Below are 14,016 nucleotides of genomic sequence, written 5' to 3'. Positions count from 1 at the left end.
TTTCAAGTGTGAGGTCAGGTTGAACTAACTGAACGATAGATCGATCCCTTCTGACCCTTTCTTGCCAGTTTTTTACATAAAGCACAGATGACAAACTGAATTGGGTACTGAAGCCAGCTGGGTAGCGTGGCTAAGTGAGCGAAGATATTGGATGTATGACAATAAGGAGTGGTGGGGACCATGGCAAACCAAAAAGTACATTCTTGCCCCCAAATATTTACACTCAAATTTTTAAAAATCCAGCCCAACCAAATATGTTTGTTTGCAAGGCTGAACTTGACCCCCAAGGACTCCCGCTTGTAAATTCTAAAAAAGTGCTTCTCCCATTTCTCAGACAGCCTCCAACTTCATGCTTCAATTTCCCCACTTCCTGGTTCTTCCTCCGCTCCTCCCTACGCAGGCTCACCTTGACTCCAAACCTTTTCCCAAAGGATCAGCCTGAGTTGGGCAGGCAGCCTTTCTCCAGATAACCATGGTGTCTACCTATGGTGTCTACCAGATAACATAGCTATGGGCAAAATCACAAGCAGGCCTGAATGTCCTGATCCATAAGGGACAGAGATCCACTCAAGCTACCCTGAGAAAGATAGGATTTATTGTAAAGATGCAACTCTTTTAGAGGCCAAAACGGGAGATCAATAAAGGACTGAGAAGTCTCCTGAGTAATGGAAAGGCCCTGGGATGGGTTTCAGGGCCGTGATGGAGGCAGGTTCTCAGTGATGTGACCTGCGTGCAGGCAGGTATCTTAAAATGGGTCTGTTTTATAGAATTTAGGAGCAGCTATATCATTTGGTTTAATAAGCTTGGGAGTTTGATGGTTTTCAGCCAAGTATCCCATGAGTGCCCACCAGGAATACAACTTACCACTGAGAACCACAAAGACACACCTACCCATCTGTCTGCCCAACCTGCATGCAGAATTCATCTTTCCACCAAGGCATCAGAAATGAGTTGAGAAAGCCTCATTAATTAAGCTTAACAAGCTGTGTATAGCCACCAGTTGAGGGATGCTGAGGGATTTCTCCTTCCCTGGTGCTGAATTGGAGCCCCACAAAATGAGCCTGGTACTGAGAATTGGAGAAAGTCATTGTCTGATGCCTGGTTTCTAAGAGGTCCAGACTGGGTCCAGCCTGGTGTTTGGTTTTGAGGTCAAAGCTGGAATAGGCGAGCCGGACACCTCAAATAGCTAAAAGTGAGATGAGCCAGAGATGATGGCAAGCTGAATCCTTAGAGAGATGGATGGACAGGGACAGTGATGAGTTGGATCATCAAGTCCAAGGAGATGACAGTGGCGCTAAAAACATGAGTCCGCGCTAAAAGACTGGGAACAGAGAGAATGGGAATAGAGTAAGACGTAAGAACCCTTGTTCAGCCATGCTGATATTCTTGCAGTTTCTTAAAAATGCCAAATGCTTTCCTAGTTGAGATCTTTGAGCATGTGGTTCCCTGAGCTGCAATACGCTTCACCTGATTTTTTGCATGGCTGATTATTTTTCAGGGTTTATACCTCAGCTTTATTGTTACTTTCTCAATGAGGCCTTCAAGGGTCAATACTCATTAATTTTGCCCACCCAACATCCATATCATTATTTGTTTTTTAAACAGCATGATTTTGTGTGTATCGGTCAGCTTTGCAGCAGTAACAAACAACCCCAAGCTTAGCGACTTACAACAAACATTTATTTCATGTGTGTTACATTTCATCTACTGCAGCTCTGCTTCATGCATCTTTTATTCTGGGGCTCAGGTTGAAGAAGCAGCCCCTACTTGGGACAAGTTGCCCTCATGGCTGTTGGAAAACGGCAGGTCACAGAACCGCATTGCACCATGTCTCTTAAAGCTTTCGGGTTAGACTTGGGATCTGAATGTGAGTCATATTTATTGACATTCCATTTACTGAAACAAGTCATGTGTTCCAGCCTGTCAGGGATGGGAAAGGCCACACCACTTCTGGGAGTTCACATGGCAATAGATAGGGACGTAGAATCCTGTTACAGGGAAGGGAGAAAATAATTGGGAACAATAACGCAATTGACCACAAGTAACTAAAACATGGTTGGCCGCAAGTAACAAGAGAAAACCTGACAAACACTGGCTTCAAAAGAACAGAGTTTTATATTTCTCACAAAACAAGATCTCAAGTGATTCCAGAGTGGTCAGCCACACCAGCAATGTCCAGAAGACTCTCTCTGTGATTCCCTTAGGCTTTTTCTCATGGTCATAAGAGGGCTAGTGGTTGTCATTCTAGGTTTTATATCCATGTTCCAAACAGGAAGCGGTGGGAAGTGGTGGTACTGGCGACATCTGTCTCTTTTATTCAAAAACAAAGGTTTTTCCAGAACTGCCCGCCCCCTCCCCCAGTAGCTCATCCAGCCAGACCTGTATCATGGGGCTACCTCTTGCTGAAAGGGAGGCTGGGAAGGCAAAGATATAGTTTGCATTGCCTTTGACAACGGAAGTAGGCAGGCGAGAAGGAGGTGATAATGCATATTGGTTTGGCCAGCCAATGGGATCTGCCATAGAAGCCCTATTTCTTCCCATTCCATGTAGTCTTGGGGCAACCGTCAGTCAAGGCGCCCCGCCCTTCTCCCCACTTCTCCAGCAAGGGAGGGTCCCTGGTCCTGCATGAACCAGGGATGGGAAGCGGTTGGCCTTGGTGCATCCTGTCTGTGAGACGTTGAAGACACTTCTTCTTGCTCCCTAGACCTCTAGAATTTCCCTGGTTCCTGTCCTTCCTGTGCCTTTTCCAGTTTTTCCATTGCTTCTAGGAGCAGCTACTCCACATCTCTCGCACCCATTTCCAGCGTCACTTTCCGTTGCTTGCAGCCACAGAACCCTGGCTCATAACACCCCCCTTCACCACGGTGTTTAACGAGGGCCTCCCCTCCTGGTCTTCACGTCGATACCTCATTTAGTTTTTTAAGCACCTAGAATTGTATAATTGCTTCTCCGTATACGTGTGTCATGTCTTTTTTTCTGACACCAGACTGGAAGCCTAATGCAGGCAGGGAGCATGACTTGATTGCCATGGTATGTTCTGGAACTAACATACGCCTAATATATTTGAGTCTCGATGAATGTTTATTAAGTGTGTGAAGGGGTGCTGAGACATTCGGAGGTCGGAACTGGAATTTTAATCTCATTTATGAATACCAGTTATTTAAAGTCCGTTGTGTGGGTAACTCATTGTGGTTTAAATGTGCAGAGTCAGGATTGACATAGCGGTGGCTGGAAATGTCAGGGTTATTGAAATGGGGAGGGCTGGGGTACTCGAGCAACCCAGAGAGGAGATTTCTGAATCTCCAGAGCCTAGAACTGTGGCTCTCAGGTTCTTTTGACCTGTGGCTCACTTAGGCAAGCCAAAGACCCTTCATCCAGTGTTCGCCACGAGTTCCCGCTTTCTGAGCTGCGCGGTGGGAGTATTACAGTGTTGGCAAACACGGAGCGGGAGCCAGACTTCCCTGGAACACTGCAGCTGTGTTCGTGGTAAACCCTAGTAACATACTAATTTTAGTCATGACTAGTAAATTGTTGCAACTCACTTAGTAGTTTCCTAGAAAGTGGCACTTAGTCATGCACGGAGCTGGAAATCGATGGATGTACGTGGCGCTACTCGTTCTTGAGACTCAGAGGGGAGAGTGTGGCCTTTGGGGATCAGTGTGTGGCCTTTAGGAGGGAGCGATAGACCCGCTCCGTGGGCTGCAGGCAGCAGAGTGAGAACCGCTCCGTTGTGACCCAGGGACCGCAGAAGTCTGGGGGGTTTGGGCTCGGGAGCCATAGCGAGGGCCTGCACCCCCAAAGTGCAGCCCAATTGTCCACAGGATGAATAAACAATGTCTCCTACGCATAGACAGATGACAGATTTTCAGAGCTAGTGCAATGAAAGAAAAAAAAAAAAGTAAATTCCTTTGAAAGCCAAGAATAATTCATAGTGGCTTTTTGTTATTATGCTTATTTTCAAACAACAGGTTCTCGTGCAGGTGGGTGAGATATTTTTGGAGGTTTTTAAAGGGCATCTCATCCGGTGCGGAACATGCGGATGGTTGGGACCCATTGCTTGCAAGGGGGATGTCAGAGGGGCTTGGTTTGCGCCTCCCTCTGCTACGGAAGCCGCCAAGGAACAAATTGAGTCCTCACCTTTGCAGATGGCAGCGCCTACCTGCCCCTCTGCCTCCTGAGAATTGCACTCACTTCCTCATAGAGTCGAATTTGCTTAAGTGAGTTGTGTGTATGGTGCGACTCCACTGTTATATGTTTCTAATGTTATTTTTTTTTTAAGTTACATTAAAAAAAAAAAGGTCATCAGAAAGGTCATCATCAGGAGTCCTTTGCTGTACAGCGCAGCCGCCCTGCCTCCTTTGGGTTGGCTTCCTTTGCAGGCAGGACCTCCCACAGATGGCCCCCAGCAGTTCCCGGCTCACATTCTACCAGTTTAGCAATCCTACTGAGAAAAGAAAGCCTCTCTCTCCCCATGGCTTCAGCCAAAAAAATAGCTGCCATTCATCGAGGGCTTCTTCAGAGCCGAGCCCACCTCCTGAGCCCGTCCCAGGAGCCTCTGGTTTGCTCCTCACAATGACGGCTCTGATGTTATTGCTATTATTATCCCACGGTAAATGGAAGAGACCGAGGTTACATAAACTAGCCCAAGGTCACAGGACTACTAATGACGAAGCTGGAGCCCACGCTTTTAATTGTCTCACTCTACTGACCTCTGCGACCTCAGATTTTCCTGCAGCTATTCCCCAAATCGCAGGGATCCGGCAAGGCTTGTGCCGAACAACAGTTAGTGAGCATCAGCTCCGTTCCAGGCTGCTTTATGAGTACGATCTCATTTTTATCACCATTTCCCCGGTAAGGAAACTGAAGCTCAGAGAGGTTAATTAAGTGTCCCAAGCTCACACAGAAAGAAAGTAGAGAATTAGAGATTGGAACCCAAACTTCCTGGATTCTAAAGCTCCTCCCTTAGGGCTTTGCACTTGGTGGTCCCTATGCTCGGAACACCCCTCATTCACCCATGTGGCTCAGCTCATCCCTTCCTCCAGCCTTTCTTCAGTGAGATGGCCCCTGAGTGATCTGTTTAACACCTCAATCACTTCGCCACCTCCTCCTAATCCCCCTTACCGGGCACCTTTTTTTTTTTTTTTAACACCTCCAGCACCTGGTTTTCCTAGATAGTCTCCCATCCAAGTACTAACCAAGCTCGACCCTGCTTAACTTCCGAGATGAGACAAGATCAGGTGTGTTCAGGGTAGCATGGCCGTAGACTCAAGAGTGCTTATAACCTTTCATTCAGTACACTACATAGTTTTCTTATTTATTATGACTTGTCACTTGCCATTCCTCTCCTTTCTCTCCCCTGGCTAGACTATAAGCTTAATGAGGCCAGGGGTCTGATATAGAATAGGGCCATGCATAGTAGGTGTTCAATAAATATTCGGTGAATGAATCAATGATACTAAGCTGTGGGTCCTGACAGGTCAAGAAATCATCCCAATGTGTGTCTTCAATTCTGAATTGAGTCCAGGCAGAGTGGACGGGAGTGTGGAGAGTGGCTAAGGGTGTGTGGACCCAGACTGTCAGATGGTCCATAGTAGATGTAGGAGCCAAGAGGGACCAAGCCCCTTGGAGGTCAGGTTGCCGGAAAGCAAGTGGGGAATCAGAAAACAGAACGAAGGAGCCACATCTTATTCTGAAATGGCTATTGATCACCCAACAGGAACTCAGGAAAACCCCGCAAAGCCTGGTGATGCTGGCTCTGGGACGTGACTCAGTTTCCTCCTTTGCAAGTGAGTATTGGTTCTGAAGATCAAAAAATGGTTAGGATCTATGACAGCAAGGAGCCAAAACGGAGTCACTTGGACAATAATTTATTGGAAAAATTGTAGGGCAGCTCTGGAATTAAAGAAGGGACAAGCCCCTGGCCTGGGTCTCAGGAGGGTGTGCCAAGATAGACCTGCAGGCCCTTGGCTGTGAGGACTCATGACAGGTGATCACCAGCTAACTGGGCATGTGCCCACCCTCTGCTCAAGAGTCTGGCTCTTGGGCAAAATCTTTCACTGTCCTTGCTAGGCTGACACCCCCAAGGCTGGTCAGTCGAGACCTAGTCTTCAAGTCCCTACTGTGTTCCAGGCTCTGTTCTAGGACCCGGGGATGCAGCTGGAACAAGACAGACAAACTCTCACCTGAGGAATTTCATGTTGGGGAAGACAAACTGTAATCACATAAACGAGTAAGGGACTCTTAGGTCCTGACCAGCACTTTGAGGAAAATAAAATAGGATCGATCAGGAAAAGGTTCCTGGAGGAGGTGGCATTCGCGTTGGACCTTGTAGGATTTCCACGAGGAGAGATAGAAGGAGGAATACATTGGACCTGAGAAACAGAATAAATGCACAAAGGACAAAAAGTACAGGGCACGTTCTGGAAATGGAGATAAGCCCAGGAGGAGTACGGCACAGAAGCAGGAGGAGAATGTTGGTGTCACGCGACGGAGAGGTCCCGGGAGCTCTCGGTGCAGCTGGATGGGGACCACGGCATCCGTTCACAGGAAGGGGTCCTCTCTTTCTCATTCCTTCAGGAACCTGCCTCCCCACTGCTGGAATGACATGGTAGAATTACAGTTCCCGTAGGAATTCCCAGAGGAGTGAGGCTGCTCCAGAGGAAGGAGGAAGGAACGCCGAACAGAGCGGAAAAAGAGTGATCCGCCATCACCAAATCCGTGCATTTGTTCGACCAGAAATACGGACTGAGCAGCTACTCTGTGTCAGACCTGTGCCTGACACAGACCCACGGAGTCCTGGGCTACAGACCATTCCCTCCAATGCCCCCTTCTCACTAATGGACTCGACCACTCCTCGCCTTGCCTTCAATTGTTTCAGTTCTTCAAGTTCAAATTCCTTGAAGAAGTGATTGTCTCATGTTTCGAGTCCGATTACATTACAGGCCGTGGGCTCTGTCCAATCAGGACCCACCGTGGGACACAACCCAGCTGACAGTGGTTCCCTCAAGCAGGGTGGTTTCCATACAAACGGAAGTTGGGCAGAGTGGTCTCCACGTCAACATAACCACTTATTGTCAAAAGGGAGGATCATTACAGTAGGTCCCCCTTATGCCTTTCCTTAGGCCAACGCATCACTCCCGACTGGTACCCAGAATCATCCTCATGGTACTGGCTAGAGTCTTGGGCCACGGTTATAGGTTCAGTCCCACGGGCTGAGAGAAAAAGGTTATGAACTCACGCAACTCGGATGGTGACAGCAATAGGGATACAAATTATTACCGACCAATTTTTGCCTCTGCATTTGCAATAAACCATTTGAATACCGTTAAACAATGTGTTATCTGAAAAGGTCCCCATTCCCCGTTGCAGGGGACGAGAGGCACAATTAGCTACTGACTAGTGATCTCTGAGGAGGAGGCATAATGGGACAAAGTGGGGAAACAGAAATTCACATGTTGCTGTGCCCGCCTTACTGAAGAACAATTTGGTAGTAGATATTAAACATTAAAATGAACGATCCCTTTGATCCAGAAATTCTAAGAATTTCCTAAGGGCATAATTAGAGATGCACATGAAAATGTTTCCCAAAAGTGGTTCAGCATTGATATGATACTGAAAAATTAGAAGCAACCTAAATGTCCAACAATTGGGGATTAGTTGGGTAAATTATGGTCCATCCATATGATAGATTCAATACAGTCCAAAAAGTTACATAGCAGTATATTAAATAATGTGGGGGAAATGTGTTATATGAGAAAAGCAAGCTGTAAAACATTATGAACAACATACCATTTTTGTAAAGTAAATTTCGGAAATCTCTGGGTAGCATGGAGTAGACAGGGACTTTGAGGGCAGACAGACATGAGTTCAATTCCCAAGTCCACCACTTAGCAACTTGAATGCTGTAAAGCCTCAGCATTTTCATCTGTGAAATAAGGCTAGGATAGTGCCTGGACAACACTCATTAAATAGATATTTCCAATTAAATAGTGGGTGATAGTGTGTGTGTGTGTGTGTGTGTGTGTGTGTGTGTGTGTGTGTGCGCGCGCGCGCGCACGCACACTTTTGGATGCATCCAATTCTTTCTGTATTGGGCAGGTATTGCTTTTATAATTAGGAACAAAATCATTAACATAAAAAGGAGAGGCAGAGAGGAACCCTGCAAATATTATTCAATGTAAGAAATGTGATCAGGACAGAAGGAATGTCAACTGTGTGTTAATTTGCCATCTCGCTACTCTCAGAGTCATCTGTTTCGAATCATTCTGTGGCATCTCTGTTCCTCTTTTTCTTAAGGATTTGTTTTGAGAATTTAAAAGAAAGAAAGAAAAGAAAGAGAAAGAGAAACCCCAAAACTTCAAGCCATGTGGGTGAGTGCAATTTGCAAAAAATATTTCCAAAATGTTGAGGCCAATACAGGCTATGTTTTAAGCTTCAGCTATCTAAGAAAGTATCTAAATTATGCTTGTAAACCACATGAAGTTCCTCTGCTTGGTAACACCTAGCCTGTTGGAGGTGATTTAGAGAGAAGTTTCCAAGGACATCCATTGGCTTTGCCTGTTCAGCATCCTCCACCACCCCTTACTGTCCACCACCATTGTCTGGCATCAGAATGTGGACAGTGCTCTGAGAAAATACTCCTTCCCCTTGATCCTTGTGGACTCGCCCAAGTCTTGGTTTTAAAGGTAGGCGTGACGCAGTGGTGACTAACAAGAGTACCGTGCTCTTCTGGCCACTGGGATTGGCTCAAGGATGGGCATGTGACCTAAGCTGGGCCAATCAGAACCAAAGAATCTTAGTCCTAGGATTTTTGCTGGAACTATTCATAAATAAGTGCTTTCTTTCGACTGGGATGCTAAGCTGGTAGAATGTAAGGCTGAAACTGCCAGGAACAGCTTTAACATCGTTTAGGGAAAGCCCGCTTGAGAATGGAGCGGACACAAAAGAAGAAAAGCCTGAAAATGGACAAAGTCAGATTCCTGCTGACAGCCTTTAAGCACAGGGATTCAGCCATGACTCAAGCTAGCAAACATTCCTTTCTGTTAAGCGAATTTGAGTTGGTTTTCTGCTGCGTGCAATTGAAAAAGACCTGACTGCTACAGAAGATCAGTTTGAAGTGGCAGATACATTCACTTCATTCTAAGTTCTAAGAGTCTACAGTGTTTATGGCATTTCAGGTGCTAATGACTCCTTCAGTGTTTCTTAAGTAGAGTTCCCAGACTGGCTGCATAGAACACCTAAGAGCTTTTTGTAATTAGCTCATTAAAGGAACCCTGGCAAAGTGGTTGTCAGCTTGCTTGAAAAAACAGTTAGTTGTCTTAAGTAGGCTAAGCCTTTCCCCTGCTACCTCGCCTGCAAGATAGGGCTTCTCAAAGCATTTCTCAGAGTTAGGACACATATAGGCCCACATTCGACCCCTGGCCCAATTAATAGAGTTCTCGCTATAATATTTAACTTTTTATGTATAATCCTTTCACACTAACAAACAGTAACACCCACAAAACTTTGCAGAGAGGTTGTGTTTTCTGTAGAGAGTGATCAGCCACTGTTATGTATTATAACATACTCTGCAGATAATGGTGAGGATAATTATATTCCATTTTTTCACTCCATTTCCACAACTTTTGGTATGTTTACCAAGCTATAGATTGCCTTGAAATGTTGAGCCAGTGGGTACTTGTTCCTTTTCCCTTGTCAAAATTCTTAAAGGGCCGTCAGCAGTCTAAGAGGTTGACTCACATCAAAACAAGTCTTTATTGAATTCTCAGTCTTTGCAGGACAGGGTCAGGTCCGGAGGGGGCATGGAAAGTTGAGGGACTCTAATCTCAGCCTCCAGGGGGTCACTACCTGATTGGGGAGATAGGAATGTGGTTTAGTGTAGAGGGCCCTGTCTACCTGGGTTCAAATCCTGGTTCTGCTACTTCCTAGCTATGTCCTTGGGCAAGTTACCCAATGGGCAACTTGATGATTAAATGAGTTAGCACATATAAACTTCATAGAACCATACCTAGCACTCCAAAAAAAAAAAAAAAAAAGTCACAGTTGTCTTTCTTTTTTATTTTTTGTCTTCACAGATCTCTTGCATAAGGTCTGGTGTTGATGTTTTCCTAATAATGCTCAGGTATTCTTGGGATTGAAAATCAGCATGTTTGGTGATAGTCAGTCACATATACCCCTCAAAAAGCCCTTAGGAAATTGCCACGTTGGTCATCCATGGGCTGTCTCTCAATACAGTAAGTTCCATCCAGCCAGTTTATCCCACATTGTTCTTTGGTTGAGAACCAGATGAAGCGATTTCCTTGTATGTAGGGGTCAGATTGTATGAGAAATAGTGAATGGTCCCTAAACACTTTAAAAATGTTTATAAACACTGGACTCCCACTCAGGGAAGCCAAGGGCCACACGTGAGAAGAGGCTGGTGATTGCTGAGTCTGACAAGGCACCAGCTAACCCCAGGGCCCACCCAAAACTCACTGTGGACATGCACACATCCCATAGCCTGCAAGGGGAACTACCTATACGTATTACATTTTCCTTCTCTCTCCACAAGCATACGTGGCTGAATCCATGTACATTAAAGGCCTGTAGCAGGCAATTTCCCTATATTTAATTTGCTTAATAGTAAGACAGTTCACAGTTCATGAATGTTAGACATCAAGGCCGAATCTAGCACCTGGGGTTCCCAGCCCACTTTTACCTTGGTATCCCTTATTGGAAAAAGCATGAGGTCCGGGGTTCAAAGCCGGAGACTTGCCTTCGAAGCCCGGATCCACAGTTTACGAAGCAGTGACCTTGGGCCACTCACTTTATGTTCCTCAGCTTCCGTTTCTTCCTATGAAAATGAGGATGTCACAAATACGAACCGCCCACAGTTACTGAGAATGAAGATAAAGTGCGCGTGTTCGGTTAAAGAGTGCATTCATGCATTAATCACCAACTCAACAAATGTAGCAGGATTCAGTGATGATGAGTAAGTCAGTTCCTGACCGCAGGAAGCACCAGCCCACGTGGGGAAATACAGTAGTAGCAAATATATAATGATACTATGATGTGTCAAGTGTGATCGTGATGATTTTCTAGTACCTGCCAACACTCCAGTCTTTCTGTAGCTCCAAATGAAATGATCTGTTTTGTTTTGACAGTTCGTTAATGACGTTTGGGTAGCTTCTGTTTTGTGTTTTGGAAGAGAAACACGATTTGGGGTATATGCATGTACATCCTGAAGATCCATATCCTCGCTAGCCGTGTTGTTGGGAGGATCGGCCAATACAATCAGCCTTTTTTTGGTTCAGGGAAATAATTTTGAATTACTGCTCATGATCAAATTAGACAGATTTGTTTCCCACTAGTAAACAGTCCCTAATAGTTATTGAGTGTACACCGTGCATATTTTGTATTGAAAAGCAATACAACTTGGCATCCAATGGGTTTCACCATTTACTAGCTGTGTGGTTTGTGGCAAGTCATTCAGCCTGCACAAGCCTCGATGTCATCTCTGTGAAATGGGGCAGTAATAGTACCTACCTCACAGTGTCAGCGTGAGGATGCGGTGAGATGGCCCAAGGCTGGTGAAGTGTACAAAAATGGCAGTTAGCACCACTGGCTTCATGGGGAAAAGCCTGGGCATGAGAGAGATTCTGTGCTGGAAAGACCTTTGTGACCACTGCAGGGTTCTCCAGGAGGCTCGTGGTGTTAAATTTAGGAGAGAGAGATCAGGTTCTCATGTCAGCATGTAAGGCAAAAATGATGAGAGTCAAACTACCTTTCCAATTTCCTGCCCATAGGGTATATATGGTATTGTGTATAAACTAGACCGGTCAGGTTTGAGAACCACCAAGTCAGAATATAGGAAGAAATACAAGGAATATTTATCTACAGCTATCTGGGCATTCGAACCATCTGTCTCTAGGGAAGATGGTCTTGACTGGTGTGCCTTTGCTCTCCCGGGGGACATTTGGCAACGTCTAGAGATTTTTTGGTTGTCATAACTAGGGTTGAGTACGCTATTGGCTTCTAGTGGGTAGAAGCCAGGGATGCTGCTAAACAGGACAATGCACAGGACAGTTCCCAACAACAAAGAATTACCCAGCCCAAAATGCCAGTAGTGCTGAGACGGAGAAACGCTGCTCCGAAGTAACCATCAAATCCACACTTAGAAAGGACAGGTGGGTGGAGTCTGCTAGGGTGTTTCTGCTCGTCCGGGGGTTTCATGAGATGCCGTATGCGAGAGCCCTTAGTGTAGGACCTGGCACGTAGTAGGCGCTTGATAAATTTCTGCTAAGTTGAAAGTTAAGTTTTGTTTGATGGGGTCCACCACATATACTCTGTTTTTGAGATGTGGTGGAGAAGAACCCGGCCACCTGCTTCCTGTCTTTCCAAGCTGGCACTTCCTGTTTTGCCCCACGAATCAGTGATGGGTCTCATGGTGGTATCTTTCATGAGGGGGAGGTTCTGAAACCAGCTGTGATTCTGCTATATCACTACTACCAAAAACTTTGTAATTTGGATTCAGAATTACTGACCTCTTAACTCTACACGGAAAGCTTTCTCATGCAGCCACATGCTTTTAAAAAGGAGCTTTCAGAAACGCAAACTCCATTTTGCCCCTAAACACGCAGAATCTGAAATAGGAGCCCATGAACCCAAAGCAAAGGAGGAGGAGGGTTGTCACAACCTGGGAAACTCTCAAGGACCACGAAAGCAAGAAAATTGTTTTTAAATGAAAGAAATTATTTCCATTTTATTTCAACCCCTAATGTATCTCATAACTCTAATATCATTCCTTGTCTATCTGACATATTTGAATCCAAAATAATTCTTAAGTCATTTGGACTCTATTCAAATGTGAATTCATCTCTAATCATCCCTCATCTTATTTTCGCAATAAAGACTAATATTGAAAGTTAAGAGTCTATTTGTGGATTTTTTTTTTCATTTTAAGATGCTTTTTTAAATTATTATTATTTTGGTCATTGTTGCTTTCTTCCCCATTTTGACTTATTCATCAGTGTTTTAAAGATCCTCAACTTGTCTCTTTCTATATTTTTGTTTCCCTCTATCTAACTGTCATGAACAGAAAGCAGACTCATAATGATGAATATGATAATATTCAGACTTAATAAGTCTTATGAAAGGGTCTTTTAATTCCAAGGAAGGAGGATGTGTTGTTTCGGTAGCATGCAGTGTCATAGTGACAGAGGTGAGCGTCGGGTAATTGGATGAGGGTAAATGGCGTGTTCTGGCCATACTGACCCTGAGCGGGAGCCACACCTGTGGTATCCTATTCCAATGTGTCCAGAAAAGGAAGGGAAATATCCCCCAACCGTGTGTTTTCGTGTCGTGTCTGCCTCGGAAGGTTTCTTGAATGGAAATGCTGACTTGGTGTGTCTGTGAAATGGAACAAGACACATTATGCTCGAATGTGCAGCGCCTTCCGCTTCATGTTCTCTTTTTGCCCAGGACACCTCCGTTAGAGGAGAAAACCATGCTAGGACGCAGGAATGGAACACACACAGCGGTTCCAGCACTCTTCGCCCCACTGCCTGTGGCAGACATTACCAATCGAGCACAGCACTTTCCGCCCCCAAACCCCCATGCATTCAGCCACTACCAATCGATTGCAGAGTAGGCATGTAAGATGCAAAAGATTTTCTTCCTCTACTAGGTGAAAAAGAAGGGTACACTTAGAAGAGTATTGGAGTGTCACCACCACTGTATTCTTTTCCAGAAACCTCTTCAAGTGCTCCATATCTCATTTACCCAAAGGTTTGGAAGAGAAGAGAGAGAACGCTTTGCTTTCTACATAGCAATTTGGTTTGAAAATGTCTCTTCTGCACGTGTGGAAACAATCAAATTGAAAGACTCCACCTTCTTTCTTGATAAAACTCAAGTCTATAAATTTTAATCAAGGTGCGGATTTATTTTTGTTTGCAATTTTCCTCTTGAAACCATATAAATGTCTCCCTTTCCCTCCCCTGCCTCCCCCGCCCCCAAATTCCTGGTATCACTACAGGGATA

The 14,016-nt window shown here is 45.2% G+C and overlaps 1 pseudogene; it reads right to left on the bottom strand.

The window, feature by feature from the left end:
- Positions 1–5,146: 5,146 nt before the first annotated feature.
- Positions 5,147–5,265, bottom strand: LOC118603109 (annotated as a pseudogene).
- Between the last annotated feature and the right edge of the window lie 8,751 nt (positions 5,266–14,016).

This window comes from Rousettus aegyptiacus, unplaced genomic scaffold (assembly GCF_014176215.1).
Source record: "Rousettus aegyptiacus isolate mRouAeg1 unplaced genomic scaffold, mRouAeg1.p scaffold_m13_p_5, whole genome shotgun sequence".
NCBI classification, from domain to species: domain Eukaryota; kingdom Metazoa; phylum Chordata; class Mammalia; order Chiroptera; family Pteropodidae; genus Rousettus; species Rousettus aegyptiacus.
The sequence above is the reverse complement of the archived record's forward strand: the minus strand, read 5'-3'. Positions and strand labels throughout refer to the sequence as shown.